Source organism: Microtus ochrogaster, linkage group LG4 (assembly GCF_000317375.1).
Source record: "Microtus ochrogaster isolate Prairie Vole_2 linkage group LG4, MicOch1.0, whole genome shotgun sequence".
NCBI lineage: Eukaryota > Metazoa > Chordata > Mammalia > Rodentia > Cricetidae > Microtus > Microtus ochrogaster.
This window is the reverse complement of record NC_022030.1, coordinates 31,256,168-31,266,556: the sequence shown is the minus strand read 5'-3', so window position 1 is coordinate 31,266,556 and position 10,389 is coordinate 31,256,168. Positions and strand designations below refer to the sequence as shown.

Below are 10,389 nucleotides of genomic sequence, written 5' to 3'. Positions count from 1 at the left end.
GTAGCCGCCACACAAGGGGAGAGTCAAATACCATTTTCATTTCAAAGTCTTTCAATTGTGTGTGGGGTTAGTAATGCATATTACTAAGCCTCTGCTAGTACATAACATTTCCGGCTGTAAGTCATTCATCTCCGTTTCTTTCGCTCCGGGGTGACATCCAGAGGGGTTCCGCTGGTTGACCTGTGTGCTTACTTGTGGCACAGGTGCCTGCATGCCCAAACCGAATGATGTCCAGGGGTAGGAAGACATAGCAGAAAGGGACCCCAGGTGGAGGTGGGGAGTCTGAAGAAGCATGCCTCTGGGTACTGGCCGGGAAGCCTATGGCCCGAATTCGGGAAGCTGGCTGCGGGAGGTGACTTCTATTGAAATTACCCCTCTGCTAAGGGTTCGAAACCAGGCGTCCTATCTCCGGGTGCGCAAGGCTTAGCAGAGCTCCAGCTCGGAGGGCGCGGGGTGGGGGATCCCCCACTCACTCAGAAAACAGCCTCGGAACCCAAAGCCAGGCGGAGAGCGACTCGGACATCCTCCTCCTCCTCTCTCCCCTCAGCTGGAGCAGCCACTGAACCGGGCTGGCCTGAAAGGACCCAGGGCGCCGCGGTGTCCCAGAGACTTTCGGGCCTGGCCTTCTCCACGCTCCAGAGGGGTCCTTGGACGACTTGAAGCCCTCTGGTTCGCACGTGAGTCCGGACACCCGCCACGCGCTACCAGGGAGCTGGCCGGCCAGCGCTGGGCTTGGAGGGAGGGCTGGAGGCGGAGCGGAGGCAGGGGCGCAGCCGGGAGCCGCCCCAGGGGGAGGGACCGGGAGGTCCGGGAACCCAGAGCGCGACCAGGGAGGACGGAGCCAGGCAGCCGGGACAGCCGCGGGAGCCGCGTGCTCAACCTGTCCCCGCCCAGGGAACCGGAGCCTCCAACTAACTCCGCCCGCCGCCCGCGGGCTCGGGCTTCCGTCCCGGAGAGAGCCTGCGGCCGCGCAGGTTGGTGCGACCGTTGCGGGGCGCGGAGGGGAGCGGGGCTGGCGCGGAGCGGGGCGCGGAAGTTGGGCAGAGGCCGGGCGGGGATCGGGCTGCTGGTCCCTCCGCTTCCTGGCGCGGGGACCGTGGTGGATTTCCTCAGGCGCGGCCCGGGTCAGGGCATCTGGCGTCCCGAGCCTTCCTGGCGTTCCCCAGTCCCGGGGTTGTCAGCGCCACCGCGTTCTCCTCTCCTGCTGTCCTCACCGTCGCCCCTAACTGCGCCCTCGCCTTTTGGGTCGCTTTTGTTCATTCGCCTTGGTTTGCTTTTGTCCCATTTTGAACAACTCTAAGTGACAGTGGGGAACCCCGCGGGACCCCGGACCTGTCCTTAGGACTTAGTTTGGGGGTCGTAGGGGCTGCCACGAAGGTTGAGAGGGACAGGGCAGTGGAATAGCGACTGGGGCCCTGAAGTCCTGGCAAGTGCCAGGAAGCTTGCGAATTACCTGTCCTCATCGCTGCGGTGTGCCTGCCCAGCTCTGCTCTCGCCCCGCCGATTTGCCAGCCTTAGTGTGTGTGTGTGTGTAATATGAAAGGGAAGAGTGCTTGCTCCGCTAGGCAGGATGGAAAGCACCCGCCAGCCACTTCCTATACTAATTCAGTCTGCTTGGGTCACCTCCTCTGTGTGGCCTTGGTACTCTCCCATCATACTCTCTGTTGTCCTGAACAAAATATATGCTGTTCTGCTTAGAGCCTGTTGGGACGATTTAGGGGTGTGATGTGGTGGTTTTGAGTCTAGGTCTCTTGTCTAATGAACCTCCTTATCTTGAGGGTCGGAGTTCCGTGTTAAAGCTGAGATGCGGTGATAATTCTGAATGATTTGGCCTGGAGCTCTTTAAGCCTGAGAGGCACAGCATGCTTCTTCTGGAAGTGGTTAATGGTGTTCAGAGTTGAAACTGCCCTTTACTCAGCAAACCCTGTGTCCGAGCTGTGAATCTCTATCCCCATAATTATAGAAATTCGACTACCAAGAAGACACTATTGGCCTCAGCCTTTATACTTAAGAACTTTGTTTGCTTCGGGTGTTTTGTTTTCTCTACAGTCCTGTTTCTATCCTGTAAGTAAATTTAAATTTAGTTTTGGAAGAAAATCGTCATCTTTGTGAGCCACCATGTGGCTACTGGGAATCGAACTCAGGGCCTGGAAGAGTTGCCAATGCTCTTAACCGCTGAGCCATCATCTCTCCAGCACTACCCCCCCCCCAAGTCTTCATCTTTATAAAGTGAGTTCAAATACGTAGTATCTGAACTTGATAATCACAGGCACAAGAGTCATTGTTTAATGTCTTTCTATCTGCCTTAAGGGGAAAGAACTGAGAGAGTCAGATTTACACTTTGTATTAAATGGCAAATTCTGTCATTCATATATTCCCAATTTAATAGACATTTTCACGAGTCCATGTCTTGTGCAATGCAGTCTGCTGGGCGCTTTAAAGAGCAAGAATGGAATATATTTCTTGCCCTAAAGGGCTTTCTAAACTAATTTAGTGACACCCATATCTTTATATGGATCCAACATAGGCTAATAACTATATGTGGCTGGTACAATGCTGTCAAGAATGTACTATCTGAGGCCCTTTTGGATCATGATTTGGTGAAGCTGACTCACAGATTGGAATAAATACCAGGTTCCCTAAGGATGCACTTTGCTCATTTTTCACCAAATAGAGGTACATTTGGAAAATTAATTTTTTAGAGCCAAAGTTTAGAAAAGCATTCTGTAAGAAAATGGTGCTCAACCTTCCAAATGCTGCGATCGCTTAATATAGTTTCTCATATTGTGGTAGCCCCCAAGCATAAAATTATTTCGTTGCTACTTTATAACTGTATTTTTGCTCCTGTTGTGTATCATAATGCATAATGTAATTAGATGTGCACGACATCTAATATGTGACCCGTGGGAAAGGGTCCTTTGCCCCTTAAAGGGGTCATGATCCTTAGGTTGAGAATCCTTGCTATAGGATTATTATGTGGTAAGAAAATATTAAAAGAATGTCATCATTTCAACCAAAGCATCAATTGGCTTTGGGTCCACATCCATGTTTTTCTCATGCACTTGGGAAGAAAACGATAGTTTCTAAAAAATAACTAGAGAGTGTAGGGTTTTTGTTTTGTTTTTATGACCGTAATTTAAAATAACCTTATTATATTAATTCATTTAATTGTGGGGAGGCACAGGCACATAGTTGGAAATCACAGTACACGCTGGGTTTTAGGGATCAAACTCAAGTGTCACACTTGATAGCAAGCACCTTTACCCATGCAGCCACCCACATGTCCACCCACAAACATACAGTTTTTAACAGACACGCTTGAACACTTTTAGCTGCTTTCTTGGTACAGTGATAAAGCACCATGATCAAAAAGCAACTTACCAAAGACAGAGTCCCATACCCTACACTCTCTGTAGCATTTTTAAACAACTCCACCTGCCAAGGACCCAGTATTCAGATACTAAACTGTAGCACAACTAATAAAAACCAAGAGACAGATATTGGGGTTCAATCTGAAGATCACAAAAACAAAGCAGCCAAGCCACTAGAGAGCTCTTGCCTCAGTGAAACCTTCGGAAAAATAGCGAGTTCTTGTCTCATCCTGCCTTATATTCCTCTCTAGTGGTTGGAATAAGAGTGTATACCACCACCACTGCCCGGCCTCTGTGGTTGACTAGTGTGGCTGCTGGGATTAAAGGTTTGTGCCACCACTGTTTGGCCTGTATGGCTGACTACTGTGGCTGCTTTGCACTGACCTTCAGGCAAGCTTTATTTATTGAAATACAAATGAAATACCACTACACTAAACCTTTGGGGGACATTTCTTATTCAGACCACCACAGATACGTAAATGTTGGATGAACTCTGGATTGACTCTGCAAATCTGACTTAAGAAGTTAAATTAAAGCTGTTTCTTTGTATTTTAGCTAAAAAAAAAACACCAAGCAAACAAGAAACAACAACAGCAAAAAAACCTCCAAAACCAACCAAACCAAACCAAACACATAATAATAATAATAATAAATCACCATCATTATTCTAAATACTTTTTAATTTTAAAAAGGTTAATGTAGTCACCAGTGAGAATTATTTTAAAACCAATCATTAATAATAATAATAATCATTAATTAATTATTAAGCTTGGAGCACAGGATAAGTAAGATGTCTGTTTGGAAAAGACTGATCCCGGCTCTTCCCTTCCAACTAAGTTGCATTTCACGTGATGTAATGACATGGGTTCTTTCCCTAGTTCTAAGGAGAATATAACTACCTGTTGGGGGAGGAGTTTCTTATGCTGCGTGCATGTAGGCCTTTGAGAATTGATTGAAGCCACACAATGAAGTATGGCAGGCTGAAGGACAGCCTGAGGGATGTAGTGTTAACTTTGCTGCCTCCCTTATAGCTCAGTATATTTGTTATCCTATTCATAAAATGAGATTAAAGATTCTTATCATTGCCTTGGTAACTGTGTGGTTTGATGAAATAGCCATGAATAACACACTTGAGAGCTTCTTGTTCTGTATGAACTCTCTTCCCTTTAACTCCTTTAGGCTGGGCGAGCTAATTATTAAAACTATATAAAAATAGACCAGACAGTCTATGAATGAATTGTTCTTGGTGTTGTGTGCTATCAAGTCTACTTGGAGAAACTGTAGTCATTTTATTATCTCTCTCCTAGGTCTTTTGTTTTTGTTTGTTTGTTCTTGTTTTATTTTAAAATGGAGCTTGATATACAGATCAGGCTAACATCAAATTTATGGTCCTCCTAACTCAGGCTATTGAATGCTGATTATAGACCTGTGATCATGCCTAACATCTAATTATTTCATATTGCTGAGATGAAGACCCGCAACTGATGTAAGGTTAAACACATAGCTGGTGGCAGGAATAGAGTTATAATTCCAATTGTCAGATGCATAGTTCTGTGGTTTATTTCTAACCTTTAAGTGGTCTTGCATTATCCAGGGCACAATAAATAATCTGTTTGTAAATAAGGTATGGCTAAAAGTTTTTGGCTTTGGGTTCTGGTGGGTCTGAATTGTTCCCCAAGTATTTACCTGTCCTTTATTCTTGGAAAGTTATTTAAGTTTTCAAACCACTCAGTTTTATCATCAACAAAATGGGAGTAATGGAAGTACTTATGTAAGTGAACTCTTGTAAAGATTAGATACACGAGCTACACTAACCAGGAGACTCTTTTGAGCATCACTTGCCATTAAATTTGGGGTGGAGGAGGGAATGGCAATTCAAAGGGCCAAAATTAAAAATAATGCATGACATACATAAATATATAGCCAGAATATTCTGAAGTAGATCTTCCTCATCTAAATTGTGTAAGACGTAATGGAATGTCAGGTCCTGGATACTCAAGCATAAAAAGCATCCTCTTTATTCTTTGGGTTGGTGGTAGGCAGTGGTCAGTGAAAATGTCAGAGGAAGGGAGTCTACTAAGATCTGAAACATGAAGACCCCAAATGTTTGGAGAGTTGAAAGATGCTCCAGATCCCCAGGAACTTGAGAATGGAAGTCTAATGAATAGTGTAAACAAGGAAATAAATGTGAACAGAAAGGACATCCGGGAAATCCAGACCTTGTTAAAGGGGAACCAGCCAAGTGTTCTCAGGTTGAGATGGAAGCCAGCAATTGTCAGGTGTTGAGAGTTTTAAGAGAGGGACTTAAGATTTATATTTATGAAATATTTCAAAATGTGAAATGATCAAATATTTTTTAAAAATACTATTGTGTAAAAGAAGCTAAATAGATCAGTAAGTGTAATTCAATTCAAGCCACTACATTACATTTTCATAACTATAAAGAATGGCTTAACACACATTCTTTAGAAGGACAGTCTGGGGACATGCCCACAGGTAGACACAAAGTGACAACACCCAACATAGTGGAACTGACTGAGGGCAGTTGATTCTGAAAGCCGGTAGGTGACAGTGAAGATTGAAATAGTATTGACACAATTGGACTTGTGTTACCAGGTACGTTCTGGGTCCCATGTAGAAAGAACACTTAGGAGGAGGCAGTAGTGGAAGAAGGATAATAATTTTGAAAGCTTGAAGTACTAGCAAGATTTAATGATGATCACAAACAAGTTACCTAAGATGGAGAGATGGTAGATTTCTGAGATATTTGTGTTAGTAACATGTTCAGAGGTGATTCTCTACCAGTCATCCAAATTTCTGCATATCTATAAAAAAAGGAACACATTGTTTTCATTGTATAGTGTCTTCTCAAGAGCGTTTACATCACAGATGACCTTCAAATGTAGAGGTAATTATTTTTTCCTGTTAGATTAAAAAGAAGTTAGATATAATGTACAATATGCAAGATTCCAGTTTTATAGCCCAGGGTTCACCTCCTCCATTATGAGTCAATGGGTCCCACTTGTTTGCCATCTCTTAACGTGGGAATTGGTTTCAGGGACTATTGCCACTCTTCCTGTTACTCTCTCTGTGAGTAGTGTCATCTTTTTTCTTTGACCCAGGCATTTTTTTTTTTTCTCATCTCCTGATGTCCATGAGATGCTAACTTGATTGTTTTGGAGAGCCATTACCAATACTGTTTACATTAATAAAAAATGGAATAAAGTTTTAAAATGTCAACTCCCCAGTTGCACTACCCATGTTTCATGTGTTTGATAGTCATGGTTGGCCAGTCACTGCAGGAAATTACTAGTTTAAAACTTGAGATTGTTTCTGTGTTCATGGTAAGGAGGAGTTAATGATTTTGACAATATAAGTATGATGCTGGTTTTTATGTTAGGTTTGCATGAATTTCTCTATATAGATGGAATCTTTCAGCTTGAATATGATAGACTTAGCTGGGAAGGAAAAATAAAAAGTCATTTGCACTGTTCTCTTGAAGTCATGTGATAACAGAAATGCTGTAGGTTTCAGATATGTGCCCAGGAGTCTGAACTTGTGCAAACTATCTTGAGTTTTTTCTTAGTATTAAAAACCAAAAGCCACATTAGTTGTGTGCATCTGCAACGTATCTGCTCCAGCAGCTACTAGGCCTAGAATGACATAAGGTTAAAGACAGGAACACGGTTTCCACATGGCTCCTGTCCAGAGAACTTAAGAGAACCAGCTCAGAACCAAGAGGAATTGAACTTGACTAATAACAATGTAATACATTAAAGTATAACTTTGAGTGACCCAGGAGAATCGAAGCGCAATACCAAGGAGCCTCTTTGTCCCTTGTCAGTGAGGGGAAGCTCATTGTGAGCTGCATGGACCATAAGGAGTTAGAATTAAAAGCATAGAAGGTGCCAGGCCCAGCAGACAGCAGTAGCAGTCAGGAAAGATAGTTGTTTTTCCCTCTGTACTACTTTGAGAGTGGTCTTGCCTGCTTGTCCTTGACGACACAGAGGGCAGCTAGAGAAACAGCAGAGAAGGGGTAGCCCTTACCAGATGACATTTCGAAAGAAAAAAAAATGTCTGGTTACAAATGCAAGCTGTTACAGGATCCATTTACCATTGCCAAAAGATGTCTTTGAAAGAGTATTTGTAGACACTGGAGAGATGGCTTAAGGACTAAGAACACATTTTGTTCTTGCAGAGGACCAGAGTCTGGTTACCAGAACCCTGTTAGGAAGCTCACAACTACCTGTCATTCAAGCTCTGGAGAGATCCCAAGACCTCTGGTCAACACTGGTGCCTGCACTCATCTGAACATCTACACACATACACAATGATTAAAGAGATAATAAAAATACATTAAATATATTTGTAGGACAATGACTTTTTACTTTCATAAAAACTAATTGAGAGTTTTAAAATTTTCGCATTTTAGAGTATTTAAATATTGATTATTTTTTTAAAGTACCTGTATCCACAACCCAGACTTCACTAAAGATGCTATCCTTTGCAGTTTGGGAACTTTTAAACGCAGTAACTCAGTATTGAATTACTATGATAACTGCAGGATTTAAAGAAACCGTTTTGTTGTAGGTCATACATGTATTTCTTATTTGCATCACTGGTTACAGCAAAAAGTCCTTGTCATTGTAGGTAATCCTCACATTTCGGTACTTTTGGGAAAGCCCCAGATTCCTCTCTCTTGAGGCTTGCACCAGTGTGGAGTCCATTGCAGAGAGCGGATGTTTGTTATCGGTGGCATTTTACTGTTTAGTTTTTAAATGTTGCTTTGCTAATTGTCTTTTATTTTAACTATAGATTCTAAAGCATTATTTCTACGGATTTTTGAGACTGGCCTGTGGTCCCTCCTACAATCCCTCTTCTCTGTTGGTAGCGGCCGTTTCATGGGCTTTCAGTTTCTGCTTGTTCCATTTCCCACAGTTCTTACCAGTGCTGCTGTTTTTCTTTGCCTACATTCCCTGCCTACAAACTGTATGGGATTGGGAATTGTCATTCTCTTACCTTGGGAGACAATCTGCACCAGCTTCTGGCTTCCTTTAGTAGACAGGGGTTTAGGAAACGGGTGACAGAAAAACTGGAGGACATTGTTGAAATTGTAGGTGTGCCCATCCCTCAGAAACAAAGCGAAGCTTCTTGCTGCGTTCTGCATGAGGAGGTTCAATGGACGGAAAGGAAACCAGATTGTTTCTCATGCTCATCAATCTCCAGTCCTCCTTTAAAGACGTCCACAGTAAGGAAATAATAGCAAACTAATAAACTTTTTCCTTCCCCCCAGAGAATTTAGAACTATATGGATTGTAATGTTTTGGAAGTAAAGCACTAACAACAAGGATTATAAAAACAGGTCTTGTCCTTCAACCCAGGGGACCCTGGAGTGCTCAGAAGTCCTAGTGTGGACGTCTTCTCCAGCTGCACTTGAGTAACTTTAATCAGGAGCAAAGTGGCTTCTTCCTGTTATGTGCCATTTTCTCCCGGCCCCTGCCTCACTCAGCTATTACTGGCTGCCTAATCGACCAGAAGGAAATGTCTTTAAAACATTTTCCAGGGAGCTAAAGACTTCTTGGAGATTTTTTTTTGTCCTCTTTCTTTTAGAATGGGAAATGCCAAGGAGAGAAAGTTGGGATGGGTTTTTGCAAAGGTAAATGTTTCCAGAACAGAATGATGAGTCAAGGCACTGTTAATAGGATATGTAAATGTAACCTTTCACCTAGTTACTGTCACTACCTAACTCATAACTATGTGGTTTCAGTAAATTGTTCAAACTGGTTCTTGTATAGTTCCTTAATGGAGCAGGTTCTCTTGGCCCCATTGTTTTACAGTCCGTCCTGAGAGCTGTTCCAAAGTTTGTATTGTCATGGGCTCCCCTTTGCTGCTTCTGGTTTAATAGCAACACACCATCAGATTATAGATTTCCACTGATAGATTCACCTTCAACTTCAGTATTTGTAGAATGTTTGTATATTAATGTGCCAGAGATTGCCTTCTAGTTCTCTGGTTCCCAATAAAGTGCCTAACACTTATTTCACAAATATCCAGTGCTAGCCATATGGAAGACTTTTCCTCTCTTCCTCCCTCCCTCTCTCCCTTCCTCACTGCTTATTTTCTCAGTGCTAAGGACGAAGTCCAGGATCTTGTGCCTGCGGATCGTGTGCCTCCTAGACAAATGCTCAACCCCAACTTCTGTTTGGAGCTTGACACAGTATTCTTGGCTTCAGAGATATGATAAGGGGAAAACATGAACTATCCTATCATGGGGTAAAGGGTTAAGGAAAAAGACCACCATTAATTACATGTACACATTATAACATTAAAAATTTACAAATATTTATATTAGAAGAGAGGGGGATGGATCTGAACTGCACAGTGTTTTTGTGGGCTTGCATAACAGGCATCTGAAGAAGGAATGCTTGACTAATGCTGATGATTGGGTGGGTATGTTTGTGGAAGGGTGGGAAGAATATAGAGGAAGGTGTTATTTGTTCGGAAGACCTCTTACAGAAAGTAGCAAGGTGAAATACAGTCATGGAGGCTAACCTTTGGTCATGGGACTGGATGAATTTGGATTGCTCCTGGCTCTGTTCATACTGAAAGTTCCTGGATGCATTAAAAATTTAGCTACTATTCCGACAATAACGAGAAATGTTTAAGTAGCACCTGGGAATTTGATATGAGCGGTGGAGAAGATTATCTGTCTAAGGGAGTTACACTGGAACTTCCCCTTGAAGAAGTTGAGTAGCTGCTGTGTCCATGCAAGTAGAAGAGGTGAGATGTACCTGTGATGAACTGGAAAAGTGGCTCACTGGTTAAGAGGACTGGCGGCTCTGCTAGAAGGCCTGGGTTCAGGTACCAGAACCCATATCGTGGATCATAACTGTCTGTAGTTCCAGATCCAGAAGATACCCTCTTCTGGCCTCCACGAGCTCTTCAGACATGGGTTTCACAGACATATATGCAGGCAAAATAGCAACACACGAGAGAGAGAGAGAGAGAGAGAGAGAGA

General features: G+C 43.1%; 1 protein-coding gene across 8 annotated transcripts in view; it reads left to right on the top strand.

Moving 5' to 3' along the window:
* Nucleotides 1–802: 802 nt before the first annotated feature.
* Nucleotides 803–10,389, top strand: part of Pam (peptidylglycine alpha-amidating monooxygenase) — a 294,614-nt gene continuing 285,027 nt past the window's right edge. For 3 of the 8 annotated variants that reach the window (XM_026786113.1, XM_013351607.2, XM_013351608.2), the window contains exon 1: nucleotides 806–974. The gene's annotated coding sequence lies outside the window, so the exon portion shown is untranslated. Of the gene's footprint in view, nucleotides 975–10,389 lie in introns of all 8 variants that reach the window. The other 5 variants (XM_026786114.1, XM_026786115.1, XM_026786116.1 and 2 more) reach the window with 4 other exon arrangements.